The sequence below is a fragment of the Protopterus annectens genome, chromosome 2.part1 (assembly GCF_019279795.1).
Source record: "Protopterus annectens isolate FY-2018-M chromosome 2.part1, PAN1.0, whole genome shotgun sequence".
NCBI classification, from domain to species: domain Eukaryota; kingdom Metazoa; phylum Chordata; order Ceratodontiformes; family Protopteridae; genus Protopterus; species Protopterus annectens.
The window spans coordinates 1115575809-1115589124 of NC_056729.1; positions in this window are offsets into that span (position 1 = coordinate 1115575809).

A 13316-nucleotide genomic window follows, 5' to 3' on the forward strand; every position below is an offset into this window, starting at 1 on the left:
TAGTATAAATGCTAATATTGGTAATGTTCGCACACATCAACAAACGTAGTGGACCTCAGACAACAACATACTGCAAGGTCACACTGGGCATGCCCACACACTTGAAACTATGAGACAAATGTCAGGCAAAAAAACACTGAAAGTCTGAACTGGGCATGCTCACACACTTAGGTAAAGTTTGAGTACAGCAGTGGGCCACACATATCCCACAGTTGCAAGTGTCAACCCAGAAACCTCGCACTATTCACCAATCCACCATGTGCACACAGTGATATGATAACAGACACAATATAAAATAGTGAAATACTGTCACAATCAAATATGTAATGCAGAAACCTAGGTTGTTCATAGGAAGTGGTAAAGCAAAGAAGAAACAAAACCTGCAATCAGTATCATCACTGAACAATGTGCATCCTGAACATTAGCATAGGTTCAGAGGTTGACACTAGGCTATCTGCCCTAGGGTATGTAGAAGCTTAGCCACAATGTGTTTGTAATCTGCAATCACGCTAGATCAGTAGACTGTGCCTGACAATAGTAGGTCACACAAGATATCTCACATATGTTCATGTCATTCTGCCTCTGTCTAGCAAGGACCCATAACATATCCCATGGCTAAACATACGATCACCCGTCCATCTGTGAAGATGTCACCTGTAGATGTTCAGCGTGGGTCTGTGCATTTGTGGTACTGTAATCACATTCCCGAGTGAATGGAGCCTCTGTGATGTTAATATGCCCCTCCAGCATGTCCTATTAACATCATTGCTCATGTACCTGTCCCTGGAGCATGTAGCTGTAAGGGACTTTGATATCCTCACATGGAGCCTGTCCATCAATGCTGTGATGGACATGGCATCAAAAAAAAGGGATAGACTGCATCCAAGTAGGCAGTAAGCAACTGAGGAGAGCTGGGGTCACCATAGCCAATCTGTGCATACCATCTGTGTGAGTCCCCAGATCCACTTGGTATGTAAATCAGTGTACATTCCAGTTGCTGCAGGTGTTGGGTAAGGTACATCCGAAATGGGCCATTGTATCCAAGCATGTGCCAGATAACTACAGGGTCACAATGACCCCACCTGATCTGGATGTAAAACTGTATGGGATAAGGTTGCCTAAATAGAAGGTGTGTCCAACAACGTTGGCAACGTGAATGTCAAAGTCAAGAGTACTAAGTATTCATGTTCACAAATTACAAACCACACCTGTACGTGATGTATCATCACCTATGTGGTAATGTGTGTGCACAATGTTACTACCAAAGGTGATGACTATGCATCTAAAGTAAGGTAGCTGTAGGCCATGGCTCTGGCACCAGTCAGCCATCTCTGTGAGACCCTTTCTGAGTATGCCTGTGCCAGTTCTGGAGTCGAATATGGCACACAGTTTGCAGCCATCTGCAAACATGGTCATCCATATTCCCCCTGTGTTAGCCAGTATGTATCAGAAATATATACAGAACAAGAAAGGTCCCAGGTCTGAGCCCTGTGGGATGCCACATGTAACTGGTGTATAGTCAGACATAGCACCTGCAATACTGACCATGTGTGTGCTATCCATAATCAAGTTAGCAATCCAGATTGTGACATATGTGTAGATATTGACTCCGGTGATCTAATGTGTAAAGGCCAAGTGCGGTATTGTGTAGAAGTGGTGTGCGAGCTCCAGGTAGGCTGTGAGGACAACCCAGTGTATGTCTATGGACCTGTTAACTGTTTACAGACATCAAACATCTGCAAGAGGCAAGATATGCCCACAACAACACCAAATTGTGTAGGATCCAGTGTCTGTAGGTTCACAATGTGTATGTGTTCCATGATGATACACTCCATAGCATAGCAGACCAGGATAGTTAGGCATATATTGTGATAATGTCTAGGGTCTCTTGTGGCACCAGCACTGTGTAGCGGGTACACCATAGCTGTACGCCATTCCATGGGTACACATCCTGTAGTAACTGTGATATTGAACAGTGACATAATGTGAGTGTGAAGTTTGTCATGAATCTCATGTATGCCACTGTTTGAGACACTATCTGGTCCCACTGATGCTGTGTTGTCTGCTATGGAGAGGGCAGCACACATATGTTCATCTGTGATGTCAGGGAGGCTACACCCTGTGATGGACATGTGCACTGCATGGGGGATGGTGGGGAAACATTCCACTGAACCTGTTGTCCAGGATGTTCACAATGTCAGTGGGTTCACTGTATCATTTGTAATTATGCAGTAACTCACAGCATATCTGTGAGTTCCCACACAGGTCCCTGACATAACTAAATAAGGCCTTGTGATTGTCCACAGTGTCTGTTGCAAGTGTCTGTTAAAAGTGGGTCTTAGATGAACCAACAACTGATCGTAGCTATACCATAGTACTGATCAGAGATGCCTTCCAGATTGTGATTGTGCTCCATAATGTAGTGGCCTCCTCCTGCCCATGTACAGCTCAGTAATGGCCGTGGTCCAGTAGACAAGTCCTCTGCCTTTGGAGGAGTGAGTCTTGTAGTTATCTGGGATAGCATGATCCATGAATTCCAGTAGTTGTCCATAGAATGTGCTTGTAAAGTATGTAGTTATCTGAGCTGTAATTAACACTGTCCCAGGGTCCTTGAGGGATACCACCTCAGTTTGTACAAGTGTGATGTTTGCTCATGAGAAGTATGTCACTGAGATCACATAGGATGTGTGTGTGTATGGGATATGCATGTCCAGTGAGATGAATGTATGTTCCGACCTTAACAATTACAGGTATACCTCTGTTGTGGAACATAGAGTCCCCATGTGTGTGATGATCAGGTACCACATGTATAACCCCGTGTGGGTGTGGTGACGAGGTCTGCCCTAGCATTTGAGTGTAACAATCTTAGCAACTGTTGTGCGAGGGTGTCACTGCATGAGTAGTATACCCAGTCAATGTTTGTGTATTTGAAGTCACACAATATAATGGTGTTTGTTGAGACCTTCACATTCCCCAGTGTTCCCAGGAATAACGACTGTTGTGCCCATGTTTGGGAGTGTGGTCTGTAACAGTCTACAAATTGAAATGCAGTTTTAAACACTCTCAGTTGCACATGTATGTCCCCCAATGCTTTGTGTACTGCTACCAACTTGGAGGTGTGTGTATGAATGATGTATATGGAATCCCCCCATTGTTGTTGTCCAGACCGAGTCCTGTGTCTGAAAACCATGGTATGACGTAAAACATGTTAGTGCTGCTGTGCTTTTGTGAGCCTGAACCAGGTGTTTGTTACTGCACATATATCGACAGATGCCATACTGATGTGAGTCCTGAGTGCATGCATTCTGAGGGTTAGACATCAGTTGTTGAGCACCATCACTGTCCATTTCCTGTACCCTGTAACGTCTATGGCTGTGGTTATGTCATCTGACCCTTGCTTCAAACAGCCACTATGTATGTGTCAAGAGCCTAAGGCAGTCTGTGAAAGCCTAGGGGTGACAGCTGCATGGCGTCCATAGCGAATGTACATGGCATGTTGAGCATGTAATCCCAGGCTGACAGACACTGGATCTCCTGTGAATGACAACAGTATGTTAGGCAACTGTTAAAACTAATCATGTCATCTGTATACTGTGACATAGTACTTGGGGAGAGTAAGATGCCACACAAGGTCAGGGTCATACTGTCCTGGCCTACATGATCAGAGAGCCCCTCTATGTCTCTTGTCCTGTAGTCCAGGGAGGAACATCTGAGGGTCTACACACCGGAATGCTCAATGATGGAGCCATATTTGTACTTGCAGTGGACTGACAACAGTGCATGTGTCATGTGGCATATCCTGGCACCCGACACACAGCACAAAGTGACCTTCACCTTGTTCAGTCTGGTGAGTGGAATGTCAGTGTGACCGACAATTACACTCACCTAATACAGTTGTATGAGGTGTGTTGTGTAGGCCTACGGGCAGTGACTGTGTGGCACAATGACTTTGTGAACTATGTGATGATATGTGTGTATGGTTGTGTGTTAGCAGTCATTTGTGTGTCTGCTTTGGATGTCTCAGCTGCTTAGGCAGAGTACAATTAGATGTTCCCATCCAAGTACTAACCAGGCCCGATCCTGCTTAGCTTCTGAGATCAGACGAGATCGGGTGCATTCAGGGTGGTATGGCCGTAGCCACGGAAAAAGAAAATTATCTCGAATGTCTATAAAATCATTACGTCTATTAGACACACAAAAGAGGCTATTCACTCTAATTATTGGACAAAACAAGATCCCACAATTTCCTCCAGTATAATTGCACAGGCGATTCAGAAATTTTCCAAAGTCATACCCCTTCAAAAATTCAGATATACTCAACTTATGATTGTAAATAATGCTTATTTTACGCCTTCAATCTTAAATAAGATGTACAAAGAAGTCCCACCATACTGCCAATTCTGCCCTTCGAAAGAAGCAGATATCATACACATTTTTTGGAGCTGCAAATGCTCATACAACTCTGGTGTGCCCTAAGGGTCAGATTAGAAAAAATGGGATATGAAAAATTAACCTTATCTTGGAAATTTGCCCTCCTGCATATCCCCCCATTAGGTTTGAATATTAAGAATATGCATCTTCTAATAACAACATTTATGTTGATAAAATATTACATCACCCTAAATTGGAAAGACAGGTCTAGGATATCATGGGAAGGATTTAAACTTATTGCTAGAAAGCATTTATATGCACATAAGTATTTGTGTTATTCCATGAGGCAAAAATCAGCACAGAGGGATACTTGGAAATTGGTATATGAATATATACTGTCATGACTTTACCTCATTATCGTACTTTCAGCACATTTAGATATGGATGAGTGTTGTATATAGGTAGCTTTAGTCTGTAGAACTTTTTGTTTGAGATTTATATTTAGTTGTGTTTGTATATTGTTGATATAATCTTAATAAAAAGATTTTGCACAATTAGATGCTCCAAGTATGTCATTGTGTGTCAATGTATACAGTTTGCTGTTGTCATAGGTGCATGTGTGACAGTATTTGTGGTGTGTGTGATTACCTTCACCACCCGATAGACTGTGCCAGTCCTGGCTGGGGAGAGCTCAGCCTCCTGTCCGTCTATACAGTTGCACCTCTCACAGATATCTGCGTTTGTTGGTAGGAGGACAGTGTTACCTGTCTACATAAGGCAGTTGTAACAATGCGTCAGAATTCCAATATGCACCAGCTGTACTGGAGAGTACACACAAAACCAACCTTTGGACATGCCAGGATATGATGATGACATACACTGTCGACTGATCACAAAGGATCAGTAGTGTGTCAAGTTTGTGAAAGAGTATAACAGGGTTTTAGTGTTCAGGTTTGTTGTTGCTGTGGAAAGATAATCTGCAAAGGAGTACAGACAGAAACATTACACCTCCTTTAGCTAGGTAAGAAATATCGATGTACAGTCATATATGCCCTCAGTCAGGGTCAACTGTACCTGACTGACAATGTCAACATCCTGTCAGACAGGCCCATACATACATACCCACCTCCCAGTGACAAAAGGCCATAACATCATACCAGGAGATATCACATGCAGAATGTGTAAACTGGTCCCCACAATGCCAAATGAATCCCATCACGTGGATAACAATGTTTCCCCATATGTGTCATAAGTGAACGACAGGACAAACAGACACTGCACCCGAACAATCTGTTGAGCCTCACACTCTCTACAGGATCTTACACCGTTGAATGTGTTATAGCAACATGTGGCACACCCCACAAGTGTTGGTGCACAACACACCATGGGAACTATATTCCTATAAGCCTATGAAGTCCAAAATGCTAGTCCATGGAGTCCATCATGATTGCAATCAGGAACAAAGATATTGTAAACCGACAAACACACAACACAAACATCTGTGGTATGTTAATGAGCACATCATGTTCCCCAAACCTGCTAGATATCTTGCAAGGCAGCCACCCAGGACAAACATCACTGACAGGAGCAACACAGGTCCCACATAGACCTTGAATAGCCCTTTACCAACATCACAGACACATGTGGTATCCACAAAACCTACAATCTGTGCATGAATATGTATGTCATATGAAGGAATGGTAATATGTCCACAAATAGATCACACCAGGCATGAATTGTGTATTCCTGTTCAAGATGTTCACACCTGCTGACCCACAAGGTTCATTTGTGGGATTGCATAACACTACGTGCACACACATAACCATGTCCAGTCTGATGTCAGCAACCTACAAACATAGCATGTGAATAGAGACCACACAATAAAGCATGTAGCGTGTCATGTTAATGTGTATTTCACTAGTATCATAATTTAGTTAGGTAGGGGTTTGAATCCTGCAATTGCTGAGTGTGTGTGAGATTGGCTTTGAGAGAAGTGGCCTTTTTGGAGACTGTGGAAACACATTAAGAGTGGTGAATACCTCTTTGCCAAGTGTGATGATGTTAGCATCCTACAAATAGAGCTTTTGAAATGAATGCACCCAGTAAAGCAAATAGTGTGTCGTGTTAATGCGTAGCTCACTAGTGTCACAACATAGTCAGATAGGGGTTTGAGTCCTACAAATGCCAAGTGTGTGTATGTGTATGATTCCCTTTGAGAGGAGGAGACTGTAGAAACACATTTTAAAAGAGGTACATCCCTCTTTGGTAAGTTTGATGATGTTAGCATCCTACAAATATACAAGGAGAACAAAAACCACCCAGTAATGCATATAGTGTGCCATGTTAATGTATATTGCTCCAGTAGCATAACATAGTTAGGTAGGGGTTAGAATCCTGTGAATGTGGGTGTGCCACTGCCTTTCAGAGGAGTGGCCTTTTTGGAGACTGTGGAAATACATTAGGAGTGGTGAATCCCACTTTGCCAAGTGTGATGATGTCAGCATCCTACAAATAGAGCTTTGGAAAAGAATGCTCCCAGTCAAGCAAATAGAGCATTCTGTTAATGTGTATCTCCCCAGTGTCATAACATAGTCAAGTAGGGTTTTGAGTTCTATGACCACCAAGTGTGTGTGTGGGGGTGTGTGTATGATTTCTTTTGTGAGAAGTGGCCTTTTTGGAGACTGTGGAAACACATTTTAAAAGTGGTACATCCCTCTTTGGTAAATCTGATGATGTCAGCATCCTACAAATATTCAAGGAGAACAGAAAACACCCAGTAATGCATATAGCATGCCGTGTTAATGCGTATCTCTCCAGTAGCATAACATAGTTAGGTAGGGGTTTGGGTGGGGTGTGTGTATGATTTCCTTTGTGAGGAGTGGCCTTTTTGGAGACTGTGGAAACAAATTTTAAAAGAGGTACATCCCTCTTTGGAAAGTCTGATGATGTCAGCATCCTACAAATAGAGCTTTGGAAAAGAATGCTCCCAGTCAAGCAAATAGAGCGTTGTGTTAATGTGTATCTCCGTAGTGTCATAACATAGTCAAGTAGGGTTTTGAGTTCTGTGACCACCAAGTGTGTGTGGGGGGGTGGGGTGTGTGTATGATTTCTTTTGTGAGAAGTGACCTTTTAGGAGACTGTGGAAACACATTTTAAAAGAGCTACATCTCTCTTTGGTAAGTCTGATGATGTCAGCATCCTACAAATATTCAAGGAGAACAGAAAACACCCAATAATGCATATAGCATGCCGTGTTAATGCATATCGCTCCAATAGTATAACATAGTTAGGTAGGGGTTTGAATCCTGTAAATTTTATGGGTGTGTGTGAGATTGCCTTTGAGAGGCGTGGCCTTTTTGGAGACTGTGGAAATACATTAGGAGTGCTGAATCCCTCTTTGCCAAGTGTGATGATGTCAGCATCCTACAAATAGAGCTTTGGAAACAAAATGCTCCCAATAAAGCAAATAGTATGTCGTGTTAATGCGTACCTCTCTAGTATCATAATGTAGTCAGGTAGGGATTTGAATCCTGCACACACCAAGTGGGTGTGTGGGTGTTTGTGTGTGTGTGTGGGGGGGGGGGAGGATATGTGTATGATTTCTGTTGTGAAGAGTGGCCTTTTTGGAGACTGTGGAAACACATTTTAAAAGAGGCAAATCCCTCTTTGGTAAGTCTGATGATGTCAGCATCCTACAAATATTCAAGGAGAATCGAAAGCACCCAGTAATGCATATAGCATGCCATGTTAATGCATATCTCTCCAGTAACATAGCATAGTTAGGTAGGGGCTTGACTCCTGTAAATGCTATGTGTGTGTGTAAGACCCCCTTTGAAAAAAGTGGCCTTTTTGGAGACTGTGGAAATGCATAAAAAGTGGTGAATCCCTCTTTGCCAAGTGTGATTATGTCAGCATCCTACAAATAGAGCTTTGGAAAAGAAATGCTCTTAATAAAGCAAATAGCATGTCATATTAATACATATCTCACTAGTGTCATAACGTAGTCAGGTAGGGGTTTGAGTCCTGCACACGCCAAGGGTGTGATTTTCTTTGCGAGGAATGGCCTTTTTAGAGACTGTGGAAACACATTTTAAAAGAGGTATATCCCTCTTTGGTAAGTCTGATGATGTCAGCATCCTACAAATATTCAAGGAGAATCAAAAGCACCCAGTAATGCATATAGCATGCCATGTTAATGCATATCTCTCCAGTAACATAGCATAGCTAAGTAGGGGTTTGACTCCTGTAAATGCTATGTGTGTGTGTAAGACCCCCTTTGAAAAAAGTGGCCTTTTTGGAGACTGTGGAAATGCATTAAAAGTGGTGAATCCCTCTTTGCCAAGTATGATGATGTCAGCATCCTACAAATAGAGCTTTGGAAAAGAAATGCTCTCAATAAAGCAAATAGCATGTCATATTAATACATATCTCACTAGTGTCATAACGTAGTCAGGTAGGGGTTTGAGTCCTGCACATGCCAAGTGTGTGATTTCCTTTGCGTGGAATGGCCTTTTTAGAGACTGTGGAAACACATTTTAAAAGAGGTATATCCCTCTTTGGTAAGTCTGATGATGTCAGCATCCTACAAATATTCAAGGAAAATAGAAAACACCCAGTAATGCATATAGCGTGCCATGTTAATGCGTATCTCTCCAGTAGCATAACATAGTTAGGTAGGGGTTTGAATCCTGTGAATGTGTGTGTATGACTCTGCCTGTGAGAGGAGTGGCCATTTTGGAGACTGTGGAAATACATTAGGAGTGGTGAATCCCTCTTTGCCAAGTGTGATGATGTCAGCATCCTACAAATAGAGCTTTGGAAAAGAATACTCTCAGTAAAGCAAATAGCGCATTGTGTTAATGTGTGTCTTACTAGTGTCATAACATAGTCAGGTAGGGGTTTGAGTTCTGAAAACACTGAGTGTGTGTGCCGCAGGTGGTCAATGCAGTGTGGGTTTTGCTTTTACTATGGTATGACATATGTTTCAAGCAGTATGTGCATTGTACACATTGGGTATCTGCGTGTCAAATAGATATGTGTACATGTGACCTCAATCAGTACATAGGTGTGAAGCCTGCATACTACTTGAATACATTTGTAACCTTCGACAGATTGTGCCGCTGCTTCTCAGATCATAGGCCACATATGTATGTCTGCGTCAAGACCGGCCAAAGTAGTGACCCGTGGCCAAGGACATCCCTGCCATGCACATCCATGACACGTACTGTGAATGAGGGTAATTGCTGGGGTATATGTCAGACATGTTCATACACAACAACGACTGGCAATAATGGACAGTCATGATAGGTGTGCACCAGCCCTGTGGATATGCATGCAGGCCCCTAATGTGTTATGTGAAACACCGAGGGACCACACAATACCTATGGATATGTGGATACCAAGGGACAGATGACATAACACGTGTCTGTCTGTACACATTGGTACCCAACATACGTGTTCAGGGCTACCACCTATGTGGTACTGTCGGGATAGTATGTATAGTAAATGTGGATGACCATGCCATAGACGGCATACTGCTATACAGCATGTATTGGACAACAGGTATCTGTCTGTATGATACCCTTGTGTAGGATATGCGTCCCATCCGGGGAATGCAGTGCAGGCCAATGCATGCATTACCAGATGTGGATGGACATATCCCTAGTATGTTTGCATGTACCGAAGAGGGCTTTATGCCACACAGGTGTGGTTCCAGGAACGTGTGGGGGGTCAATACCACTGGTTACTGTCATAGTATAGTACTGGAAGGATCCAACTGTTACTGAGTTCCCTACAACTGTGTGTCATTTGTCAGGACATCATCTAATGATTGCTTATAGTCATGCTGTTGAAGTGGTGTATACTGCCAGACTGCAGATCATTGACAGATATCAATGGTATCACCCACAGCATAGTGCCAACCCATGTCATACACACGTGTACCCATGTTAGTACATATCTTTAGTAGAATGCATACTGGCCATCGAAAGATACCATGAGATTTTAACAATGTGTAGAACAGGGTATGTCGCACATCCCACGTGTCCACTACGCACGTACATGCAGACAGTGTGCACACCCCGTGTTCACAGATGTACACCTGCTAATTTGTAATGCACACATCACACACGTACTGTCCACTCACTAGCACATGCTGTCAACACTGTACACTTCATCCAAGTGGCACATGGGTGGACAATACATACTCAGACCTAACACTGGTGTAAACAATGCTACAATGACTATCAGAGCTGTGATGCATAATGCCTGCTCAGATATACCTACAAGGATATCAGTAAACCTTCCTGTTGGCAACTTGCTACTATTGCTACACTGCTATTATGTCACCCTGTGCATCAGAACCATGTTAGCCTATTCCTGCATCAATGTGACAGATGACAGGAGGTGGCACAAGTGTCATCATATGCACAGGGTGTGTTGTAGGTTTGCCAGAGCATGACATTGACCCATCCAATCGGCATGTCTGTGTGTGTGTGTGTGTGTGTGTGTGTGTGTGTGTGTGTGTGTGTGTGTGTGTGTGTGTGTGTGTGTGTGTGAGGGACAACAGTACTGCATGGGCCAATGTTGATGTAATGTGTGCGTGTATGTGTGAGCCCTAGTTGTATGGTAAATGTGTGTGTGTCTGCATGCATACAACACATGTGGCTGCCATATACGGGCGGTTGTGGGACAGCCACAGACTGTACCTGCTAGGCCATACAGATCACTGTCTCCAGCCACGGACACCGTACCTGTGCCTAGCAGAGGTGCTACGGGCAGTATTGGGTACTAACCCTGACTGGGTGCTATCATCAGAGGCAGAGGTATGGTGACTGGACCCATGTCCCTGCTGGGACTGGCCAGCACCACTTGCACATGGTCTAGTAGGATGGTCAATGGACAGGCCAGCCCCAGCATTGCTGGGGCTGGTACTGCCACTACGGGAACGGCTGTGATCTGTGGTCCATCCGCAATGAATGCCAGCTGATGCTGTTGCTGGCATGCATCCGCATCGGCCTTTCATCCTTCCCGCACAGTCCTGGCTCATGGCTAACACATTGTGGAGGACATCTAATGTCTCCCTCCAATGGCTATCAATGACCTCGGTGTAATTCCAGATGGCACAGTCAAGGTCACGGATGCAGTCATTGATAGCAGTGTAATGGGCCCTCTGCGCCTTTAGTCCATGTCGGGTGTACCGTTCCATAAGTGCCTCTACCTGCATTACAGCCCGGAACATACTGGAGGTTGTAATACCTCCGGGGGCACATCTGCCAGGGGCAGTACAACCAGTGGTGCTCCCCTGAGAACCCCTAGACATCCGCCTATGTGGTACCATTCTGGTAATCCAGCTATGGCTGCTGTGAGGGGATGCACATGCCATAGGTACCACCCTCTCCTGGTCAATGCCAACTGTATGCTGTCCCTCAGCTATGGCCATTGGTGACGAGGGATGTATTGGCAGTATGAGTGTGCGCATAGATGGGGTTGACCGCTCTGTACTGTCGATTGGTGGACCAACGACAGACTCTGTCAGACCTTCCTGTGCCACAATACATGTCTCATCATCTCCACTATTAGTGGCGGTGACATCAGGTTCCCTGCTACACTCAGCCACGCCTAACACAGCACCTGTGGAAGGAAGACAGGAAACGCACTTTACAATCTGTACATGCTGTTAGCATACATGCACACATGCACACATGCACACATGAACACATGCACACATGCACATATGAACACATGCACACATGCACACATGCACACATGAACACATGAACATATGCATGCACACATGAACAGATGCACACATGAACACATGAACACATGCACACATGAACCCATGCACACATGCACACATGCACAGAAATACACTGCTCACCACAGCACACACACACACACACACACACACACACACACACACACACACACACACACACACACACACACACACACACACACACACACACACCAGCAATCCAACACATACACAATAGTGGGTGATGGTGGGTGACAGTATCTCAAGGCAAACAGTCACCACACACATGTCAGCAGGCAGACCATGTGTTGCTCAACACCATGCAGTGCAAGTGTAGACAGCCCTTTCTAATGACATTATACATGGTTTTGATGCATGTGTGTAGTTGTGCAGTGATTGGCTACACCCTGGAACACAATGTGTACATGGACACTACATTGCTGTGCAAGTATTATCTGCTCTGCAATGTCATGTGCACCATCACTCAATGGTATACATACCATGGCAGCATGTGCCATCTGTGTGACATATAGATTGACATGTGTGATGACAGTGTCTGTGTCCATATCACATAATAGTGGGCACAGGTGTAGCAAATGCATGCAATGTACAGACATGGGATGAGTGGTGCACGTAGACAGGAAGGAATCCCAATGCACAACATGGACATTGCACAGTGGTTATGGTGCGTCTGGGACATATTGCAGATATGTTGTTGCCAGCCATGACATGGCATGCTACATGACTGCAACATTAAACACCACACGTACCCAATGTGTGTCATGTGACCTATACACCCAATAACATTCCAGGACATATATGTGACACTTTGTACAGATGGTGGCTGTTGTGCAAAATGTGTATACTAGCATATGTAAGCACACACACAACATGCTATGCATGGTGTGTATAGGTGCATATGCTTGCAAACACAGAACAATGAGGTGCACAGCAAAGACTGTTATGTGTAGTACTGTGGTCACTGTAACTGGATGGGGTGTAGTATCATGTGCCATCGTCATCATCATGCATCTTGTGGTCACTCACGGATACTACTGTGTGACAGACCATTACCTAGCATGCTGTACCTGAACTGCAGTGCCGTGGATATGTTCACTATTACACAGCTACTTTGTACATGGGTGTATGAGGTGACCAGTAGGGAGCATTGCCTAACATGACTGTG